The sequence below is a fragment of the Dendropsophus ebraccatus genome, chromosome 10 (assembly GCF_027789765.1).
Source record: "Dendropsophus ebraccatus isolate aDenEbr1 chromosome 10, aDenEbr1.pat, whole genome shotgun sequence".
NCBI classification, from domain to species: Eukaryota; Metazoa; Chordata; class Amphibia; order Anura; family Hylidae; genus Dendropsophus; species Dendropsophus ebraccatus.
In genome coordinates this window covers 62,280,043-62,302,144 of record NC_091463.1, presented here as the reverse complement: position 1 = coordinate 62,302,144, position 22,102 = coordinate 62,280,043, and the positions used below count along the sequence as shown (strand labels likewise).

Genomic DNA, 22,102 nt, shown 5'->3' with positions numbered 1-22,102 from the left:
TTTGAAAAGGGGCCATTTAAAATGGCTAGACAACTTGGTTGGAGCATCTCTATAGTTAGTACCTAAAATTTGTTACGTCAATGGCATCTGATGGTATGAGTCTGCCTTCATATGACATCCATTTAAATTTTTTTTAAACATTTATTTCAGTATATATTGCAATAAAAAAGGCTATATTAACATTAATGATGTAATAAAAAGAGAACACAAAAAATGTAATAATTTAGGCAACAAAATAGTTTAGGCAACAAAATGGCCATATTTTGATAATGTCTGCAAATAATGAACATGATCAATGTTAAGGCCCTAATTATTTGACTAAGGCTATGTTCACACACAGTATTTTTGCTCAGTATTTTGGTTAGTATTTTTAAACCAAAACCAGGAGTGGATTAAAAACACAGAAAGGCTATGTTCACACACTGTTGAAATTTAGTGAATGGCCATTAGGTAATTGCAAAAAACGGCCGTTATTTCAAAACAATGGCTGTTGTTTTAAAATAACAGCACATAGTTGCCTTTAAATGGTGGACATCCACTCAATTTTAATAATGTGCGAACATAGTCTTTCTGTGTTTTTAATCCACATTAAGGCCATATTTTTGCCCCGAAAATGCTGTGTAAACATACCCTTATTGGGTCTTATTAGTAAAGGGAATCAATTTCACTTTCAAAGCGACTCTGTACCCAAAATCTGACCCCCCCCCCAACCGTTTGTACCTTCAGATAGCTGCTTTTAATCAAAGATTTGTCCTGTGGTCCGTTTAGCAGGTGCTGCAGTTATTGTCCTAAAAAAACAACTTTTAAACTGGCAGCCCCGTGCCCTATGGGAGTGGCCTAGATTGTGTATGCATAAGGCTGGCACACCCTCTCCATCACTCCTCCTCGTCCTCCTCATCATTAGGAATGCACCAGGCAGATTGTCTCCTATTTGTCATCTGTGAGAGGACGGCACATGGGCTAGATCGTTAAGACACCTGTGCAAATGTTCAGCATGGAGAAAATGTTCCAGTAGCATTACTAATGATGAAGAGGGTGGGGAGGAGGGACGGAGGGGTGGTGCAAAGTTAGGGCACAGATACTCCCGTTGGGCAGGGGGCTGCCAGTTTAAAAGTTGTTTTTTAGCACAATAACTGCATCACCTGCCTAACGGACCCCAGGACAGATCTTGGATTAAAAGCAGCTATCTGAAGGTACAAGTGGTTTGGGGGAGGGGGGGTCAGATTGTGGGCACAGAGTCGCTTTAAGGTGCCAAACATTGCTAATACACCTAAGCACTTCTCAAACATATATCTGTTGCCTAGGTTTCTGGCTGCTATGCCCCAAAAAAGTACTTTGATGAAGTCCCATGCTGATTGCAAATTTGCCTCAACTAGTCATTTGGGCATTTCCTGGATCCCAAGTAGTCTTTTTCCTGGGGCTGGCTTGCGCTCTACTCAGGTCTCTCTGCGTAATTTATAGTGCTGTCAACCTTGCATCATACATTGCCAGGCCTGGAATCATGTACCTGTCCGGACGTGTTAATTCCGGCAGACATGCACAGTACATCTTCTTTTGTCCACTGTAATCTGGATATCTAAAATAGCCTAGAAATCATTCTCCTTGTCAGAGTATTGTGGGAAATATCGTTTTGATCCTGCTGTAGTCACCATCATAGGACAAAACTATTTTCCTGTATAGGGATATCCAGATTTTTCCTTTGGTGGTGGCTGCAGCTGGATCAAAACAATCCTTACAGTGCTCTGATAAGGAGAATGAGTTCTAGGGTATTTTGGACAGCAAGGTACAGAGGGTATAGGATGCCGAACTGGAATGAACACATTGCATTGAGGCGGGTATGTGATACTAGGCCTGGTGCTGTATGATGCAAGAATGACACAATGCTAAGAATTACACTCAGAGAGGCGTGATTATAGCGCTGGCCAACCCCAGGACTGTGACTATGTTTTTGGGGCATAGCAGGAAGGGATCCAAGCAACAAATATATTTCAAAAGTGTGTGATTAGGTGTATTAGAAATGTCTGGAACCTTAGGGCTATGTTCACACTATGTAAGAACAATGGGCATTGTTTGACACGGCCAAGTCAAGCAATGGCTGCTGTCTTATATGTTCACCCAGCCAATACTTCAGTATCGGCCAGATTACTATCATTTTATTTTAATTGGAATGCAGGCACATTTGAATGTGCCTGCACTATAATTAACCATTAACCTCAATACAATGTATGGCCATGAGAACGGCCATACATTGTGTGAACAGACTGTGAACAACGGCTGTTGTTTACAGTCTGCTGGATGGAAATAATTGAAAAGCCAATTAATTCCATGGCTGTAGGATAACAGCAGCCATTGTGCAATACATTATGTGCACAGTGGTCACTGTTCCCCATAGGATTCTACAGTGTGTTTTCTTTTTCGACAAGAACGGCCGTTTTTATAATTGGCAACAATGGACGTTCTTGCCAAAAAGAATACACTGTGTGAAGGTAGCCTAATAATGAATTTGGGTTTGATTGGTTCTCTTAAAGAGTCAATTTAACTAGAAACAGAAATCAATACAGCTCAAATGTTGGCATGTAGTAATTTCTAATTACTTTTCATATCTTTTTATAGTTTTTAAGTTTTTCTTTGTTCCAGAAGTGTCCTAATGCCTAATGTGAGTGGAGCCTGACCAACTGGATAGAAACTTTGATTCTGTTGTTCAGGAGGCTCCTAGGACTTCAGTAGTATAAGTTTCCTGTTAGACCTTATAGTGGTCATAACCTGCACTAAACAATTCCTAAGAGGGCTGTTTATAGCAGCTCTGTGTTTTTATACTCACATTATTAGCCACAATATAAATGTATTTTTTCACCATATTTCCTATATGATGTCCCAGAGTGAGTTGAAAATTAGTACACAGGAATTTCTTTAATAATATTGTGATCTTATTTTAAAAAAAATATGGCTAAGATATTTTTCTGGAAACTATAAAAATGTCATTCATCGTTCATCATGTCTCTTTGTAACAAGGGAGGACAACTTGTACAGTTGCTTTTTCAGTGACTTTAGTGAATGTTTCATAAGTCTTTGGTTCATCATCTCTTTCACAATATATCTCTTATCAATAAGTCCAGGGCTATAATGAGACTTTTTGAGATGCTACAAATTGATTTTTAACTAATTAATGACAGCTACCGTAAACAGGATCGTGTACAATTGGACTGTTTATTTTTCTTAACGGTTAAAGTCGATTAGAAGTGCTACAAAAAGTCTCTGTTTAGCCTAGGTTTGAATAAAAAAAAAAAACATACCAGTTTCCCAGTAGGGAAGCATACAGAAAAGAAAAATCCCATAGTAAAAGTCAAAAAGGGCTTAAGAGCATTTGGGGTGTCGCCCGTCAGTCCGGAGCACCAGCTTTGTCCCGTCCAGTCTATATATGAATATGCATAGTGGGAGGCACGGGAGGGGGCGGGCTGGGTGTTTCAAGGGGTGCATAGGGCTGCCCACTATGCATATACATATATGCATAGTGGGCCGCATGAGAGGGGGCGACACGGGAGGGGGCGGGCTGGTCAGGCCAAGCCGGTGCTCCAGACCGATGGACAGTGCCCCAAATGTTCTTAAGCCCGGAATTAGCATAGGGGCAATTAGGGAATATGAAGATAATGCAGAGGAGGACAAGTGATTAACAGACCTGCACTAATGAGGTAAATAGCTTCTGGGGCAGGGTCATTAGGAAGAACCTTCCGATAGTGCTGTTTTAAAGTAAATCAGTACTTTCAGTGAGATTTTAAAAACCTGGTTTCAATACAGACAGAGTCAGACTTGCCTAAGCTTGCATTAACACAGTCCAGGCTTTCTCCTCTACATAACCCTCCATTGCTCTTCCATCTTGGTCTATCTGCTTCAGGTGAACCCACAAGTATTTATTACTGGTTATCTCACTAGGCACACTGATACCTGTGGATCATATACTTCCTTCATGCACGTCTATAAGCCCGTATATGTAAAGAGAGAGAGAGTGCCACACAGAAATTTAAAGAAATATATGTCTCTTTTAGGGAAAGAGAGAGAATATGGATCCATTTGTATTGCTATTATACTTTCTATTTACATAAACAGGGTTATGTAAGTGGATAGTTCAGGTATATAACACACAAATAATAAGAAAAAAGTGCAGAGAAGAAAACGCATGTGAATTAGACCCCATAGCACGATGTGTTAATGTGATCTATAGAGTTGTGTGTGATGGACTATTTTCCATACTGATCAGTGGAGGGTAACAGTAGAAGTGTAGAAATGAGATAAGTTACCAGAAGCCAGACTGCAAGACCTGGGAAATTAACTAGGGGCCAGTCCTGGGAAATATAGCTCCTTCCTGGTCATTACAATGTTGTCTGTCCATGAAAGTGAAGAGATTGGAACTGCCCAGAATTAAAGCAATAAGCTATATGGGTAAAAGTAATACTAGAAAGGGACTGTTATCCCATAGGCAGTGTTAGACTACTGCTGGTATTACCTCAGAGCTTCATTTTTTTTCTTGGGATAAGTACCAGATACATTAATAAAGTAGGGTATTAATAAACTAGGGTTTAAACCATATTAAACTATTAAAATTATAAATGTAACTTTGAGATAAATTTTTTATAAAACTGGTATAATTTTTCTTTCCTCCAAAATACCTTTAAATGTATGTTCCATTTTCAGATGTTCTAAATCATAATTGTATGTCTTCGATTTTAACCATGTACTTAAGTTTCTTTTGTATTGTTAAAAAAAAGTGTCCCTCTAGTTTTTGGCAGGTGTTTTATCTCACCCTTAAGTGATGTAGCACTCTGTAATTGTTCAGCTCTTCAGAAATGAATGTCGCTGTCATATTCCTATATTTCAATAGTTGTGCTGTCTCCTAGACTCTAATGGTGTCTGTATTTTTCGTGTCCTTACAGCACCTCTCTATGGATAAAACCACTAGTTTTTAGTCATTGTTGGCAATCATTAATATCTAATATTATATAAGATTAATATCTAATTGGCAACACTATTTTTTAGAAATGCATTTCAATATTTTGGCTTTTTTGGGGAAAAAACACAAACGTTGGTCAATGACCAATTCATTTTGCAGTTTGGTAGGCAATATCCCACACTCATTGTCCACCATATATAGGCATGGTCTTGCTATTTGTGTTTAAATTAGTCCCCCCCCCCCCCCCCAACGGAACTGGGCTGCAATCCCAGCCATAATGCTTATAAAGTGTTTTTTTCCCTGCACTTACTACTGCATCAAGGCTTCACTTCCTGGATAACATGGCGATGTCACTACCAGACTCCCAGAGCTGTGCGGGCTGTGGCTGCTGGAGAGGATGATGGCAGAGAGACACTGAGGGACACAGGGCACTGGAGGGACACTAAGCATCCCCCTGCCATCATCCTCTCCAGCAGCCACAGCCCGCACAGCTCTGGGAGTCGGGTCGTGACATCACCATTTTATCCAGGAAGTGAAGCCTTGATGCAGTAGTAAGTGCAGGGAAAAAGGATTTATGTGCATTTTCCGTAATAAGTGTATGTTGGTAAACTGTATAACTTTTGGGGGCAATACATTATTTTAGTGAAAATTTTCACCGGACTTCTCCTTTAAGGAGAGTGCAAAAGAGTGTAGAGTCTTTTAGATAAGGCAGTGCTCAATTTAAAAAAAATTCTTTCAGAAGAAAGAGAACTTGTTCTCTAGTGCCACCTTCTAGAGGTAGTATACCTACAAGTCCATGTTTGGCCCCTTTTAAATGCCTTACATGACTGGGGATTATTAGCCAAATTTGATTTTAAAATTCAACAATTGAAGTTCAGGACCTTTATAGGAATTTTACTGTATAGTAATTTTACCATTTTCCCTTAGTATGTGGTATTTTGCCTCACAGGCTATGGGGACATATTGCTTTTAAACTTGAAATAAACGTCAGAAGTTAATGTGTGGAAACAATGTTTTAATAATGTTTGTAGTGAAGGCTGTCAGTAAGATGAATAAATGAGACAGGCCAGAAAAGTGCATATAATACACAAAGGACAACTTCTTCTTTTTTTCATAGGTTCCAGGTTTTATTAAAAAGGTCAGCAATGAAACTTTGTGATTATATGAACAAAGCCTCAGTGCCCTCTTAATACGGGTTCTTTAATGATCTTCATACTGTTCCCCAGAGACCAATCTCTTTGATAGCGACAGAAAGCCAATATTATGTGTACAAATATTTGTCAAACTGGAAATGCTAGTACAGTTAAAGTTTTTTTTAAAAAAAAATGAAGACTTAAAAATGATTTTTTTTTTTAAATGCTTTTGTGATATTTATCAACAATACGTAACCTTAACATGCCGGACTTGACATCTAATGTCAAAACTTTGCCAAGGTCACATTGGAGGTAAACAGGTCAACAAAGACAAAAATTAATAAATAAATATGATATTTCTTTTTATTAGAGGATGTGTTGGGGTCCACGATGGATGTAATAGAGCCATAGATAAAATTTCAATACAATCATTGATGTCTGAACAATGGTATTTTGTAACCTAGCAAAAGGTTTTTTTGTAAGTCTATACTAGCAAGAGATATTATATTTACATTTTGAGGCTATAATCCCATTTTGTAAAAACAACAGCCATTGGTTGACATGGTGGTTGTTTGCCGTACATGTTCCTGCAGCTGATACTGCCATAGCGGCCATAGGAACATCATTTTATTTTATTTGGGTTGCGGGCCATTGTTCACAACCTAGTGGCCAGAAATAATTGACACAGCTGTACAGAACAACAGTCGCAGTTCAATACAGCATTGTGAACAATGGCTGCTGTACAGTCCATTATTTTAAGACCAGAACGGCCGTTGTTTTAATCGCCAACAACTGTCATTCCTATCTTAAAAAATACACTGTGTGAACATAGCCTAAATGTGGTAGTTGTAAGGATTAATCAGGAAGGAAACTTTTAATTTAAATTTTGCCCTAACAATGGACAACATGAAACTCTAACCTTATAATATTGGTGTATGGTTCACTCTAAAGTGCAAAAACATTTGAGAGAAATTAGCTTTTTTATCTTAAAAATATAAAAACTCAGTCATTAGAACTGACCTCAGTTCTTCTTTGACCCAAAGCGCCGCTTAGGTGACACTATTCAACAATGAAAAGAAGTGATTTTAGAGCAGAAAGAAGACTCAGACAAGTTTTATACTGATATATATATTTCATGTGCAACAACTAAGCTTGTGGATTGTACAAAGAATCACACATAGAGTAAGGGTGGTATTACAGGGGCCTGATAGGGGCCCGATAACAACTGTAAACGGGCGCCGATCTGCTAGATCGGTGCTCATTACTGGGCCTATTACACGGCCCAATAATCGTTTAACAAGGGCTGCAAGGACATTGTTACCGATATATACTTTACCTATCCACGCTCCAGGGCTACTCCTGCAGTCCGCTTCTCCCCAGGTCCCACGCTCTAGCTTCAGAGTGGCCTGTCAGCGGTCGACGCCCGACAATTATAGGTTCTAACCTATATCAATGATCAGCTGATGATCGTTGTCATCGGCTGATCGTTGTATTTATTATTTGGCCGATTATCGTTCCATGTAATAGTACCCTAAGGGGAGGGGGCAACCACATCACTTGTGCAAAAGCAGGTGGTAATTAAAGAGCATCTTCATTATTTGAATGATCATAAGCAATTATGCCCGTTATTCTATACAGTGTATGCACTTCCAGCCAATTTCCCATTGAGTTCAATGTACTATATTGAAAACATGACCGTATTTTATCCTGAAAATTACGGCCAAATTTTGCCTTTTTTTATGGTTAGTAAACGTTTCCTTAAAGTGTCATTGAATTTTCTGCCCAGAAGAGTGAAATAAAGATGAAATCATATCTGTTATATGCCTTCATTTTGCATCAGCTTTAGGCTATGTTCACACAACGTCCTAAAAAGGAAAAAGTCGCCCGCTTTTTGTGTTTAAAAAGATATCCGTTATCATTTTATTATGCTTGACTAAAATGCATTGAAGTCTACGGAATAACGGACGTCTTTTTCACACATTGTATTGAATAACGGACGTCTTTTGCGGCAGACGCATTAAATACAATGTGTGAAAAAGACGTCCGTTATTCCATAGACTTCAATGCATTTTAGTCAAGCATATTAAAATGATGCAATAATGGACGTCTTTTTAAATGCAAAAAGCGGACGCCTTTTTCCTTTTTAGAACGTTGTGTGAACATAGCCTTACAGACATTTACCAATACACTCCTATTAAACATCCTATAGTGTGAAGCTATTAGCTGTAAAAGCTAAAAAGAAAAGCAAAATAGAATGACCAAGAACAAGAATGACAGACAATATTACAGAAACCCGAAGACCTAAACAAAGAACAGAATTTTTGGAGACAGTATCTAAATTGTTAGCACGTGTCAGCCAACTTTACTGTATGTACTGAGAATATTATGTTTTATTTAATTTGATTATTTTTATTGACCAACTATGTGGGATAAAAAAAACAAACAGAAGAAAATCTAATGACTTTTCCAGGCACAGGTTCCTTACATGTGGAATCTATGATTTATTTAAAAGAAACTTGACCGCTTCTCAGGTTACATTTCCTTAGGCCATTAGTAGCCATTCTGCGAGAACACATTTACCAAGTTATTGGAAACATTACTGATATTTGTTCAAGGTTTTATAATAGTTTTAAGGAATGATGGATACATCATGCTCAAACATTCTCCCTTCATGGCTTTATGAAAGAAAAATATCTGGCATTTGTCATTAGACACATACACACCATATATAACTACATCATAATGCTTGCAAAATGAAGGCCGGGAGAATTAACACACTCATAAGAAGATCAGGTTGTATGGCTTGAAAGAAATTAAATGTTATTACAAGGCTATGTATAAAACTTTGAGGAAATTATAGATACAGTATAATGCCGGGTTCACACTATGTAAGGCATCGGCCTTTATGTGACCTGGTTGTGTCACAGAACGGCCGGTGTCAGTGATAAATTTTATTTTTGTTGAATTGGGATGGCTGAGCCGCACTATCCATTGTGTGACCTGACAGGCTTGTGCGGCCGCTATTCAATGTGTATACACTCCAGCTGTGATTTCCTCTGACTGCAGTACAACATAAGTTTTGTATTAATCACGGCCGTTGTTGTAAATTGGGAACAACAGCCGTGATTAATACAAACCTTATTTTTGTGAACATAGCCCAAGGCTGCAAGTTTACACATTGCTGAGCTGGAAAGTCGTAGGAGTGAAACTTTTTAACCTAGATTATATAACTATCTAAACCCCCCTCTCTCAACTAATGAACCCCCTTATATAGAGGGGGAGGTGCTGAAACAATTGCCCCTCCTATCCTGTCCTCTCCTCTCTGTCTCTATATCACCCTGTTAGTCTCTCCCTGCTCTGCTCCAACTGCTGGCTGCCATCCTGCTCTTCCCTCCACACACAGCTGACTGGCCACCTCCGTTACCGAACCGCCTTATATAGAGGGTGAGGGGGGGGGGCTGACATCGCAAAGGGGCCTGCAGCTGATTGAATGTGCACTAGGGATTATGATTAATCCCTTTCTCCCGCGCAGTGGCGCCTCAGACAGAATGTGCAACTGCCATTATTATTATTATTATTTTTGTTTTTGGCGAATTTCCTTAAGAAATCAGTGGGAATTCACTTTGTAGAACAAAGTGAATTGACAGCACGATTCACAATGAATCTTGATTTGCCAAATTTGCTTTATCTCATAAGGTTATTATTTCTAGTAAAATTGTTTAGTGTACATTATTTGTAAGTCTAATTATTGCACTTACTGACAGCACCCCTCTGTGTACCCCATATAACTAAAATCAGACTCCCCTCCCCCATGCTGTGCTGTCCAACTCTGTGGTTTCTGTCCATAACATGGCCAGCATGGAAGAGCATGTGACCATGCCCCATTCTCAGTTTCCACCACTGTATATGTCTAATGAGGACACAGAGAGAGAGGAGGACATGGTCACATGCTACTACATGCTGGCCATGTTACGGGCAGAATCACCACAGAGCAGGACAGCACAGCCTCGAGGAGGGGAGCCTTATTTTAGCTGTATGAGGTACACAGTTTAATAAATCTGGACCTAAAAGTCCTAAACTGTGCCAGATTTATCAAACAGAATTAGCAACCATGAAAAAATTTACCAGTTCGGTACCTAGAATTTTGTAAACTTGCCTTAGAATACTTGCAAATATATTTTATTCTTTTGAGTAACAAATATAGGTATCACTCCTATAATATTATACAGTATCTTCCGTTCACTTATTCACTTAAGTTGATAAAATTTGTTCAAAAATAAAAGAAATACTACATCTGTCGAATAGTCAAGAGCACTCCTTCCTCCCGAAAAATTTATATCCTTATTTATAAGAACTTAAACAGCATCGAGAAGGTAACTGCTTGTAGAGCTCTTTCTAAGTTGAAGGATAAAAAGCAGGAACACTTGGTGCTGGTGTAGTTCAGACAAGTACATACAAGCAAATCAATGCAGGTTCATCCTTCAGTGTCAGCTGACTGAATTTGGGCACAATGATCAATGTCTTGAGTGTTAAGATGAAATGCACAAGTGCCAAGCAGAGGTCTTTTGGCTGCAGCTGGTGCCAATTACTGCCAGTAAAGGCTTTCCAGCTGGGAGTCCAAGACGCTTGATTTGTGGTTATGAAAAAGAAAAAAAAGAGTAAAATAGTTTTCCAGCTGGGCCTGCTGCTTAACCTGACAAACAGAACTATGCCAGGCTTTATGCTTTTCACTCATTTAAAAACTTGTTTTGATAGTCTCTTCATTTCAGTTCACTCCCGCCAAGGAAGTTACAAGTTTATGTACACACTCACTTGGTATATGAATGAACCACCCAGTTTTTATAGTAAATTAGCAAGAAATCTAATCTAAAATTTTGTTGGGCCACTTTGAACAGCCAGGGCCTCTAACAAACATGCCTAAAGTATATATTAATCTTGGGTGAAGGAAATTACTTAAATAGAAATTTAGTAATATGAGGTGATTTTCAAGTTCTGTTTTTTTTTTTTTACCTACAATCCAACACTACACAGCTTGGGCTGCGGGGGATGTCTAATATATTTCAATAGGTTTACAAGGTAAATCTACATTTTGAAAGGGAAATCTTATTTTTGTTAGCTTGGAGATTTTATTTGAGATTTTGTAGGGGGTGTAAGAGGTGAGAGATTTAACATGGTATTGTATTGTATTTTTTACATTATGCAGTAAGACTTGTCAACGGTGTAGAATACTGTGTATAAAAGATCTGTTGCCTACAACCTACTTTATTACTTTGAAGATGGTATAAAATGTAATGTTTTAAATAAAAAAACATTGGGAAAAAAAACGCATAGACAATGAAAATTCTGTATTAAATCATTATAGTTAAAATATTTCCTTTTTGTAATCATGTTAAAGAGGGCCTGGAGTTAGTATAAAAATTGTGTAGCCTTGAGTACTGAGGAATGTGAGTCTGATTCACCCTTAGCCTCATAGCCTCCCCCCCAGGCCTTATCCATGGCCCCTCTGCCTCATATGCCCCCAAACATTATGTATGCTCCCTTTGCTTCTTACTCACCCACCCTAAGCTTGATTCATGCCCCTCTGTCTTATATTCATGGTATCTTGGGCCTGATCCATGCCCCCTTAGCCTCATATTCATTCCCCAGTCCTAATTCATGCCCCCTCCTCAACAAATTCACAGCTCCAGACCATAGCCCCATCCTTTAATCCCCAAGCCTAGCATTCACCTAGCTTTGTTCCATAAGGGTGGGTTCACACTACAGAATTCTCACGGATAAACTCAGCGGAATTCCGTCGGCTGTCCGCGCGCCTTTCCGCTGGCTCCATAGACACCATTCTATGGGCCGGCGTATTCCGCTATCCGCCGAAAGAAGTGACATTTCACTTCTTTCTGCGGATAGCGGAATACGCCGGCCCATAGAATGGTGTCTATGGAGCCAGCGGAAAGGCACGCGGCCGTGTGTGCGGACAGCCGACGGAATTCCTCTGAGTTTATCCGCTAGAATTCCATAGTGTGAACCCACCCTAATAGAAGACATTGTGCATCCACACTAACCACTGTTTATAGATACTGTAGACTCTTCTAAGTAATCAAGCTAGTAGACTTTTAATCTACAGTTTAAAGGGGTACTCTAGTAAAAATCTGTTTCTTTTGATTAACTGGAGTCAGAAAGTTTTGTAGATTTGTAATAATTTAACTCTAAAAATCTCCAGTATTCCAGTACTCCAGTACTTATCAGCTGCTGTATGTCCTGCATGAAGCAGTGTATTATTTCTAGTCTGACACAGTGCACTCTGCTTCCTCCTCTGTCTGGGACAGGAACTGTCCAAAGTAAGAAATGTTTTTCTATGGGATCTGCCAACTGCTTTGGGCAGTTTCTGTCATGGGCAGAGGTGGCAGCAGAGAGCACTGTGTCAGACTGAAAAGAAAACACGACTTCCTGTAGGGCATACTGCAGCTGATAAGTACCGTAAAACAGAAGATTTTTAAATAGAAGTAAATTACAAATCTATATAACTTTTTAATACCAGTTCATTTTAAACTAAAAACAAAATCACCTAAATACCTTAATTTTAGTATTGTTACAAGAAGTATCATAGCCCTTTCTTACCATAACACTTGTTCAATAATCAGTAATGTAGTCACAGGCATTATTATTTACTAGCAACTTGTGTTTTACTGTAACACAATCCTAATTTTTTTCCATAGCATAACAAAGCCACAAAACCAATGTACACATGCTAATATAACATTTAGAGATGAGTGAACACCTCTTAACTTTGAGTTCACACAAACCTGAGCGATCGGCATTTGAATCCCGCTGCCTGGAGGATGCAGCCAAAGGACCGCCTGAAAAACATGGATACCGGCATGGGCTGTAGTCCTCAGGCAGCATCCACCTACTTCAGGCAGTGGTATTCAAATGCTCATTTTTCAGGTTTGTGGGAACCCGAACTTTCAGTACATTTGCTCATTTCTAATAGTATTGTAATTTACATGTATTGTCTATTAATGTAATAGGATGCAGAATATGGACTATGGAAATGTTAAGTCTTTCCACTACAATTGTAAAATAATACATTATATATAATATAATATAATATTGTTGCCCCTTTCTGTCAACTAGAAAAGGTTCAGTGGTGAAAAGAGGGGAGCGTCACATGTAACACATTTATTAGAGTTTACAGGCTTTGTCTCTTGTAAACAGGGTAATGTAGGCCAATACATTACAGTGTCTGGATAATTACATCCCCCACTTTTAGTCGTTGTGTAGAAAATTTACATAGTTAAAGAAATCTCTGTTCACTACTTAGGATGACCGATTGCTCACTTAGAATCATTGTTTGTTGGTTTTCTTATCCTTGGAAAACCATTGTAATTCATTTTAATTATCAGGCTCTGTTGGTTGTTGAAAAAAGCCTCTAATATACATCTTTAATGCAATCAACACTGATAACGGCCCATCCAAGAGCTATGAACATGTGACCTGAAACACAACTGAGGTGCTGTTTGCTGTGGTTATAGCCAAGGCCTAATCTGTCATTGGCACCACCGACACCAATGCTCCATTTTTAATTTCTTTCTTTCTTTCTTTCTTTCTCTCTCTCTTTCTATTCATATATTTATTTTATGAGGTACTCACCTACTGTATAATGGTTTTCCAATAGTTCCCGGAGGTGCTGAATACCTGTTGGCTGCTTTTTCTTCACTCTGTAGTTCAACTCATGTCAAACCATCTTAATTGGTTTATAGTTGGGTGAATGCAAAGGCCATGCCATCTGGCACAGCATTCCATCACACTTTTTTCAGTCAAATTGCCTGAAAGTATACTTCCTCACAAAAATATATATATACTGTTTATGTAGGCTGTGTATCTGATCCCACCGCTATCTATGCCTTCTCCTTAAAGGGAACCAATCATTATTAAAATGCATATATTGCTGATAGTAGTTCCTGATACAGATGCCCGAACATACCACACTTGGTGTGCCATCCTCCTAGGGGGTATATCCCTGAAACTACTGTTTCAATCCTTTGCGGGCTGCAGGGGGTGAGGCCAGAACTAGTCATCTGAACTAGCGTGCTCTGCAGGAATGATTGCCAGGCAAAGAGGCTTCTAATAATCAATAGAAGCCTCAATATTCATTACGGAGCATTCATTACTGGCCCTGACACTGTTCAGATGACTAGTTTCGGCTACACCCCCTGCAGCACATGCCGAGTGTTTTCTCGGATATACCCCCTAGGAGGATGGTACACGAAGTATGGTATGACAACGCTTTAGCAGCTATAATAGTGATTGGTTATTTTTAAGTAAAAAAAAAAGTAACATTTAACATTAACATGTTTTCTAAAATCATATGTTCTCTAACAAATTAACCTTGTATTTAGCTTACATATACACTGTTTTAGCATATTATTTTATAAGCTTCAGAAAGTTTAAAAATTAAACAAAAAAAAAGTATGTTACAGATGCATATTTGACGTCCATATATGCAACAAAGTTGACCCATTTAAGCCTACTATAGCTTTGTAGAAATGAGAGAACCTACAGTAAGTTTGGGTTTGGATTCGCGCACACCTGATTGCTGGGCATTTGAATCTCACTGCCTGGAGAAGATCGAAGTAGCTCGAGGACTGCTTGGAAAGCATGGATACAACCTATAGTTTTATCCACTTTTTCCATGCAGCCCAAGGGCTGCCTCAATATTCTCCAGGTGGCAGGATTCAAATGCCAAGTGATTGGGCTAACACAAACCCAAACTTAAAGTTATAAAAATCACCAATATACACTTATTACTGGAAATGCACATAAAGTGTTTTTTTCCCTGCACTTACTACTGCATCAGGGCTTCACTTCCTGGATAAAATGGTGATGTCACAACCTGACTCCCAGAGCTGTGCAGGCTGTGGCTGCTGAAGAGGATGAAGGCAGAGGGATGCTCAGTGTCCCTCCAGTGCCCTGTGTCCCTCAGTGTCCCCATGACATCATCCTCTCCAGCAGCCACAGCCCGCACAGCTCTGGGAGTCGGGTCGTGACATCACCATTTTATCCAGGAAGTGAAGACTTGATGCAGTAGTAAGTTCAGGGAAAAAAGCCCTTTAGGTACATTTCCTGTAATAAGTGTATATTGGGGATTTGTATAACTTTTGGGGGGCAATACAATACTTTAATAAAAAATTTCGCCGGACTTTTCCTTGTAAGTTCACCCATCTCTAAATATAAGCTAATTATAATTGCAAAAGTTCAAAAGCTCTTCCAGAAAACTCAATTTTGTCCAGAAAAGGTTAAATAAAGTATCATATATCACAGCAACCAGAAATGTTCTTTTTAATGACTTGGAATATGTGAAGGAAACAAAGTAGAACTTTTTATTACCTGATTTCATAATCGGATATTCAGAACAGTGCAGTCATTATCATTTTTGAAGCATGAAATGCAAATCTGTTCATTTTCTCGTGGATTCAAATTTGTTGACCACTGCTTCCTAAATGCTAATCATTGACCGCATTTCTGAACTACTTTTTTTTTTTTTCAATTTTTTTTTTATGATACCCCAGACATTCTGATGAAGCTGTTGTGACTGCTACTTGAAACCAAACATTTAACTCATTTTGGATGTTTTTGAACAATAGCAGTAAATCAGGAGACAAATGGTATTATAAATGAAACCTTTGAGCAGCTGTGTGTGGACTGGGCCAAACTACCTTCAGGGAGCTGGCTGAGATCTCCGAGCTAGAAGCAAAATGAGTTTAGTTGATAAGCACTTAGTTGCCAGTAGCCTACATCATAAAACTGCAATGTAACTTGGACAAATTAGTTGTCAATGATCCAAATGACCCTGAATGCTAATTCACTTTCAAGCAGCTTAAAACAGCAGCTTAAATCAATCACACTCATTTTGGGCTAATAAAAAACATGATTTCCAAAGCAAAAGCATACAATAGTAAAATCCTAGAATTATAATAGTGTACAATCAAATGTAACATTAACACTGACATTAAGGGAAACAAAAGCTAAACTCAATGACTATAATATGGTGTTTAAGGTTTTTTGTTTAGTTTTTTTTTGCCTAATGTGAATTTCGTTGAGGTTGCTTATCACAGTGAGTACTTTATGACCAGGTTTAATTTGTATGGTTTTTCCTTAAAGAAAACACAGTGTCCGAAAAACAATCAGGCATATTTACTGATGCGATTAGGACAGGTTTTTTCCATAATTACGTTTCATCTGTGTCAAATGCCACATGTAGGAGGCCTGCCATTACCTTTACAGCAAAGTTTTAAAACATAGTTTTTATATTTGCATGGACATCCACCACAGAGGGTGAGGCCCTAGCATCTTCTCGGTCAGTCTGGTGAGGCCCAGGCATCATTTTGTTTGTTGGGTGAGGCTCCAGTAGAAAAAGTTTGAGAAGCGCTGCTGTAGATAGCTTCTTGGCCTTTTGTAGTATCAAGTGTAGTATCTGTTCTTGTCAGTTTAATAACTGATATGTCCCCTATCCAGGGATCATATAAAATTAATTTGGACCATATAATCAATTTTTAGAAAAGAGAGATGGAAAAAGAGCTTTCTCTGTTCTCTCCAGGCATTGACCTGGTATTGCAGTTCTTCCAGGCTTAGTGCACAAAAAAAAAAGGACCCTCTAGTGTACTACTCAGGTTCTGAAACAATATTAAACAAATGTGATTCCAGTTTGAAGTCATTTAACATAAATGCTCTTTTTGAAAGATTCACAAACCTCTTATTTGACCCTTAGGATGTGTTCACATGTCAAAAAAAGAGAGAAAAGGTGTCATTTTAAAAAGACATTGCCGTGATTTAGTTGACTTCAATGCAATCCATTGAAGTTAATGGGATGACGTCAATGAACACAATGTATAAAATAACGAACCTCTGCACGGACGTCAAAATAATGATCATAAGAGAAACAGATCACTGATCTAAGGGAGACCAGCCAAAGATAACACTGGTGGTTAAAGCGCTCAATGCAGTGAAATCCTAGATGCATTGCTCCCTGGGAAACATGAATATGCAAAAAAAGAGCCCGTGGAGCCTCATTTAAGAGTCTTGAAACACAGGACTAGCCAGATATTCTTTCGGGAAGGGCCTAGCCAAGGTGTGGCTCCTGTAGGGAAACCACCAAAACCACCATATTAAGTGGCTCTATAAGTTAGTGTAATGACAAGGGAAAAACCAAGGCCAGGTATCCATCCACATACAGCTGTACAAACTAGAATAATGTACCAACAGCAGTCATTGCACTGATGGGTGGCCAGCCCTGGGGTCCTGGGTTCAAATCCCACCAAGGGCAACATCTGCAAAGAGTTTGTATGTTCTCTATGTGTTTGCGTGAGTTTCCTCCTGGTACTTCGATTTCCTCCCACACCCAAAACATACAGATAGGTGGATTTAGATTGTGAGCCCTATTGGGGACAGGGAGCAATAATTGGCGAAACTATGTAAAGTACTGAGGAATCAGTGTGCCTATACAAATAAAAACATTAACAACGCAACTCCAAATAGGTGTACACTTGTTCCATACATATGGAGGGTGGAACCTTAGAACCGTTCCTCTGATGGACCCAATGAATCCCAGTATAACAGTGGGAGGCACCATCTAATTCAATATTTCACAGTGATTCCAATCAAATGATGGAACAGATATGAATGCTGCTGTATCATGAGCTATTCTTCTCCCAAAAAAATTACAAATAAACAAATATGATGTGAAATTGAGGGTAAGTTTATTAGTCCAGTTTATCTAATGTAATATTCTGTTTCTTAATTACTAAATTTAATCAATTGATTAAAATAACAAAAACTACAGAAGTGCTAGAGCCCTTAATACAACAGCATTCAACTGACCCCATAGACTCCCATCTCATTGCTGGGTTTCTGTCATGGCTGGATATTACACTATTTTGTTCAGCTTTTTTGATGCAATCTGTAATGGAGGCACACGACAGTACCTCCAACATAGTGCCAATAACTAATCTAACTTAAACTATGAAAGTGTGTTCACGGTCAAATAAAATGCATTTTACTAAAACAACACATCTCACCACTTATATTTTCTTTAAAATTCTCTCACAGTTATATTGATATTATGTTACAGCTTGGGAAGAAAATTTAAACCAAGAGGGACATTGCAACTCAGACTATAATATGATCTAGCCACTGGATACCTACAATATACTGCCTGTGGATTCCATACAGATTATTTTATTCTGTGGTAAAATCAGTGCCATGGAGCATGGTTGTTATTACTTAATGGTGGTCTCGATCTATCGTTTATTTCATTCCTTAAACTCATTTTTCTTTTCTTTTTTATTGTTGCTTTATGGTTAATAAAATTCTGATACAAAAAACGGTTTCAAGTAATTGGACAGTATATTATGGAATTAGGCTCAAATGTTATTAGAAATAATGCTTATTTAACCCCTTAACGACATCGGGCGTAAACTTACGCCCTCGCGCCCTGGTACTTGGCGCATCAGGGCGTAAATTTACGCCCGATGTTTCCCCGATCGCTGCGTGTTCACACACAGCGGTCGGGGAAGATGGCCTGCTATAAATCATAGCAGGCCATCTTAGCTTCACGGCACGGGGGGTGGTTAACACCCCCCGTGCTTACGATCGCCGCTATAGGCTGATCAATTCAGATCAGCCAATAGCGGCGATCGGAACCTTTCCGGGTCATCGGCGACCCGATGACCCGGAAAAAAATGGCGGTCGGTGCTGTCCGAGGACGGCACCGACCGCCATTACTGTAAAAAGTAATGGTGATCGCCGTGCCACCGGCCCGATCGCCGTGAACGGCCGGCCGGTACCGGCCGGCCATTCACGGCGATCGGGCCGGTGGCACGGCGATCAGAGTCCCACAATATAGTAAATACCTGCCCTGGACCCCTCAGCTAGGTAGCCGAGGGGTCCAGAGCAGGTATTTGTACATTACTCACCTGTCCCGGGCTCCTGATCGGCGTCTTCCGGGTTCGCGGCATCCTCGTCTTCGTTCGGGTCTTCGGCTTCTTCCGTGACGTCACGTTCGGCTTCTCTCGGCTATTTTCGGCTCCAGCGTCGGCTCTTTCCGTATTTTGCGCTCTGCTGCCCTCTAGCGGCTGATATGTGTAATACACTTATCAGCAGCTACAGGGATGTTCAAATGTAGAAATTTTTTTTTTTTTTTTTCAAATTTTTTTTTTTCTATTTTCCGCACCCTATCGCCGCTGAGTGTTGATCAGCATCGCACGAAAGTGCGCTGCTAATCAGCAACTCCTCCTTTTTGGCGTAGGGTGTTTTTTTTCTATATTCTACTGCCACGGTCTGCTTATAAGTGCCGCACATAAGTGCGGCATTTATCAGCAACTCCTTTGTTGGCGTAGGTTTTTTTTTTATACTTACTGTAAAAAAACACGTAAAAAACACTACATTACACCACACTACATTGAATAAAGTTTGACACTACACCACTACATACCCCATATACCAATCCCCGTATAAAGATGGCCCCCAGGGTGTTTTCGGCGTCAGAGGGATACGTTACTATTACCTCCGACACCGAAACAGCCAGTGAGGATGAATGGGGGGTCCTTCGTTCCTCCATTCATCCTCATCATCCTCATCCTCCAATGACGTATCTGGGGGTAGCGTAGCGTACGCTGCCCCCCAGACACATCTTTTCCGCCAGTACCGTCCCAATAAGAGATGACGGTATGGTGTGAAATTCTACAAACTCTGTGAACGTGCCTTAGGGTACACTTACAGATTTCGGGTACGTGCACACTGCGGAATGGCGAAGGATAACCCTTTGTGCATTCCACAGCTGGCACCCGCCGGCGGACTGATGCAGGCATGTGTCTCCACCCGTGTCATAGAATCCATTCTATGCACGGGCGGATTCCATCGTCCATCCAAAGAATGAACACGTTGGACGGAGAGCGGAATCCGCCCGTGCATAGAATGGAGTCTATGACACGTGTGGAGACGTGCGCCTGCATCAGTCCGCCGGTGGGTGCCAGCTGCAGAATGCACGAAGGGTTATCTGTCGCGATTCCGCAGTGTGCATGTACCCTTAGAGTGTATGTAGGAAGGGACACCCGAATCCAGCCCCAGATGCCCCCTCCCCCCCCATCCTCGGAGTTAGTGGGAAGATCGTTCGGGAACTGATCTTCCCACTGCTGGATAAAGGTCACCACCTGTACGGGGATAACTTTTATACCAGCGCCCCCTCCTCTGGTCTCTCGCTGCCCTGTAGCTTGCGGCACGATCCGAACATATCAGAAGCAGTAATAGCGCCCTAATATTTAGCAGCCATGGAGCGGACCCAGCGCTTCTAGATATGAAGGACCCCGTATCGCACCAGGACAACATTTTCCAGGTGACGTCCCCCACACTGGAGAACGGGAGACCCCAGAAGAAGTGCAGAGTGTGGTGTAACGGGGATCAGGAAGGACAACATTTTCCAGTGTGACGCCTGTCCTGATCCCCCCGGCCTCTGCATACTGGATCGCTTCAAGGCGTACCACACGTCACTGGGGTTCTACATTATCTAAATTCTGTCCCTTATTCCTATTTCAGGGGTCACGTTGATCCAGGGATTATTCTGATCGCCATTATGGAGTCAGGAAGGAATTTTTCCCCTGTGATGAGGCTACTGTCGTCTGCCTCACGAGGGGTTTTTTGCCTTCCTCTGGATCAACACAGGTTGAATTTGATGGACACCTGTCATTTCCAACCTTATAAACTAATAATTGCCCTAATACCCCCAAATAAATTAGAATTGTCCCTTTTCCCCAGCTAAGTAGGTATGGCCGCCATTTCCATTAGAGGATGCCATGTCGCAATTACAAAGCCTCTGTGCGGCCAGGACAGTAGAAACCCCCCACAAGTGACCCCATTCTGGAAACTACACCCCATAAGGAATCTAAGAAGGGGGGCAGCGGGGATATGGCCCCCTGGTGACGGCCACATTTGGGACGTGAAAATGAAAAAAATTTTATTTTTTATTTTCTCGGCACATGTTCTACGTAAGTGCCCGTCACCAGTGGGGTCCATATGCTCACTGCACCCCTTGTTAGATTCCTTATGGGGTGTAGTTTCCAGAATGGGGTCACTTGTCGGGGGTTTCTACTGTCCTGGCAGCACAGGAGCTTTGTAATTTCGACATGGCCTCCATCCTCCATTCCAGCCTCTAAATGGCGCTCTGTCCCTTTGGTGACTTGCCCTGTGCCCATATGGCACATTATGTCCACATGTGGGGTATTTTTGTACTCAGGGGACACTACCCTACACGTTTTATGTTCATTTTCTTTTTTAACCCCTTGTGGAAATGGAAAAAAATCAAGGCTAGACCAACATTTAGTGTAATTTTTGTAAAATTTTTACTCTAAATCATTAATCTTGTCATGTTTTTTCATTTTCACAAGGGGTTAAAAGATAAAAAAAAACATTTAATGTGTAGAGCAATTTCCCCTGAGTACGGAAATACCCCACATATGGACATAAAGCGCCATGCGGGTGCAGGGTAAGCCTCCGAAGGGAAGAAGCGCCATTTGGTTTTTGAAGGCTGGATTTGGATGGAATGGATTTCGAGGGGCCATGTTGCATTCAAAAGGCCCCTGTGTTGCCAAGACAGTTGAAACCCCCCACAAGTAACCCCATTATGGAAACTGCACCCCTCAAGGAATGTAACAAGGGGTGTAGTGAGCATATGGACCCCACTGGTGACGTACACAAATGTGGAACAATGTGGCGTGAAAATGAAATATTACATTTTTTACACTATAATGTTGGTTTAGCCTTGAATATATCATTTTCACAAGGGGTTAAAAGAGGAGAAAAAAAAACAAAATGTGTAGCGCAATTTCCCCCGAGTCCGTAAATACCCCACATGTGGACATAAAGCGCCATGCGGGTGCAGGGTAAGCCTCCGAAGGGAAGGAGCACCATTTCGTTTTTGAAGGCTGGATTTGGATGGAATGGATTTCGAGGGGCCATGTTGCATTCAAAAGGCCTCTGT

General features: G+C 40.4%; 1 protein-coding gene and 1 pseudogene across 1 annotated transcript in view; both read left to right on the top strand.

Annotated features, from left to right (window-relative positions):
- AFF2 (ALF transcription elongation factor 2) overlaps nt 1–22,102 on the top strand; it is a 441,996-nt gene that overhangs the window by 174,626 nt on the left and 245,268 nt on the right. The window lies entirely within an intron of this gene.
- On the top strand, nt 16,510–16,714 carry LOC138766686 (U2 spliceosomal RNA; annotated as a pseudogene).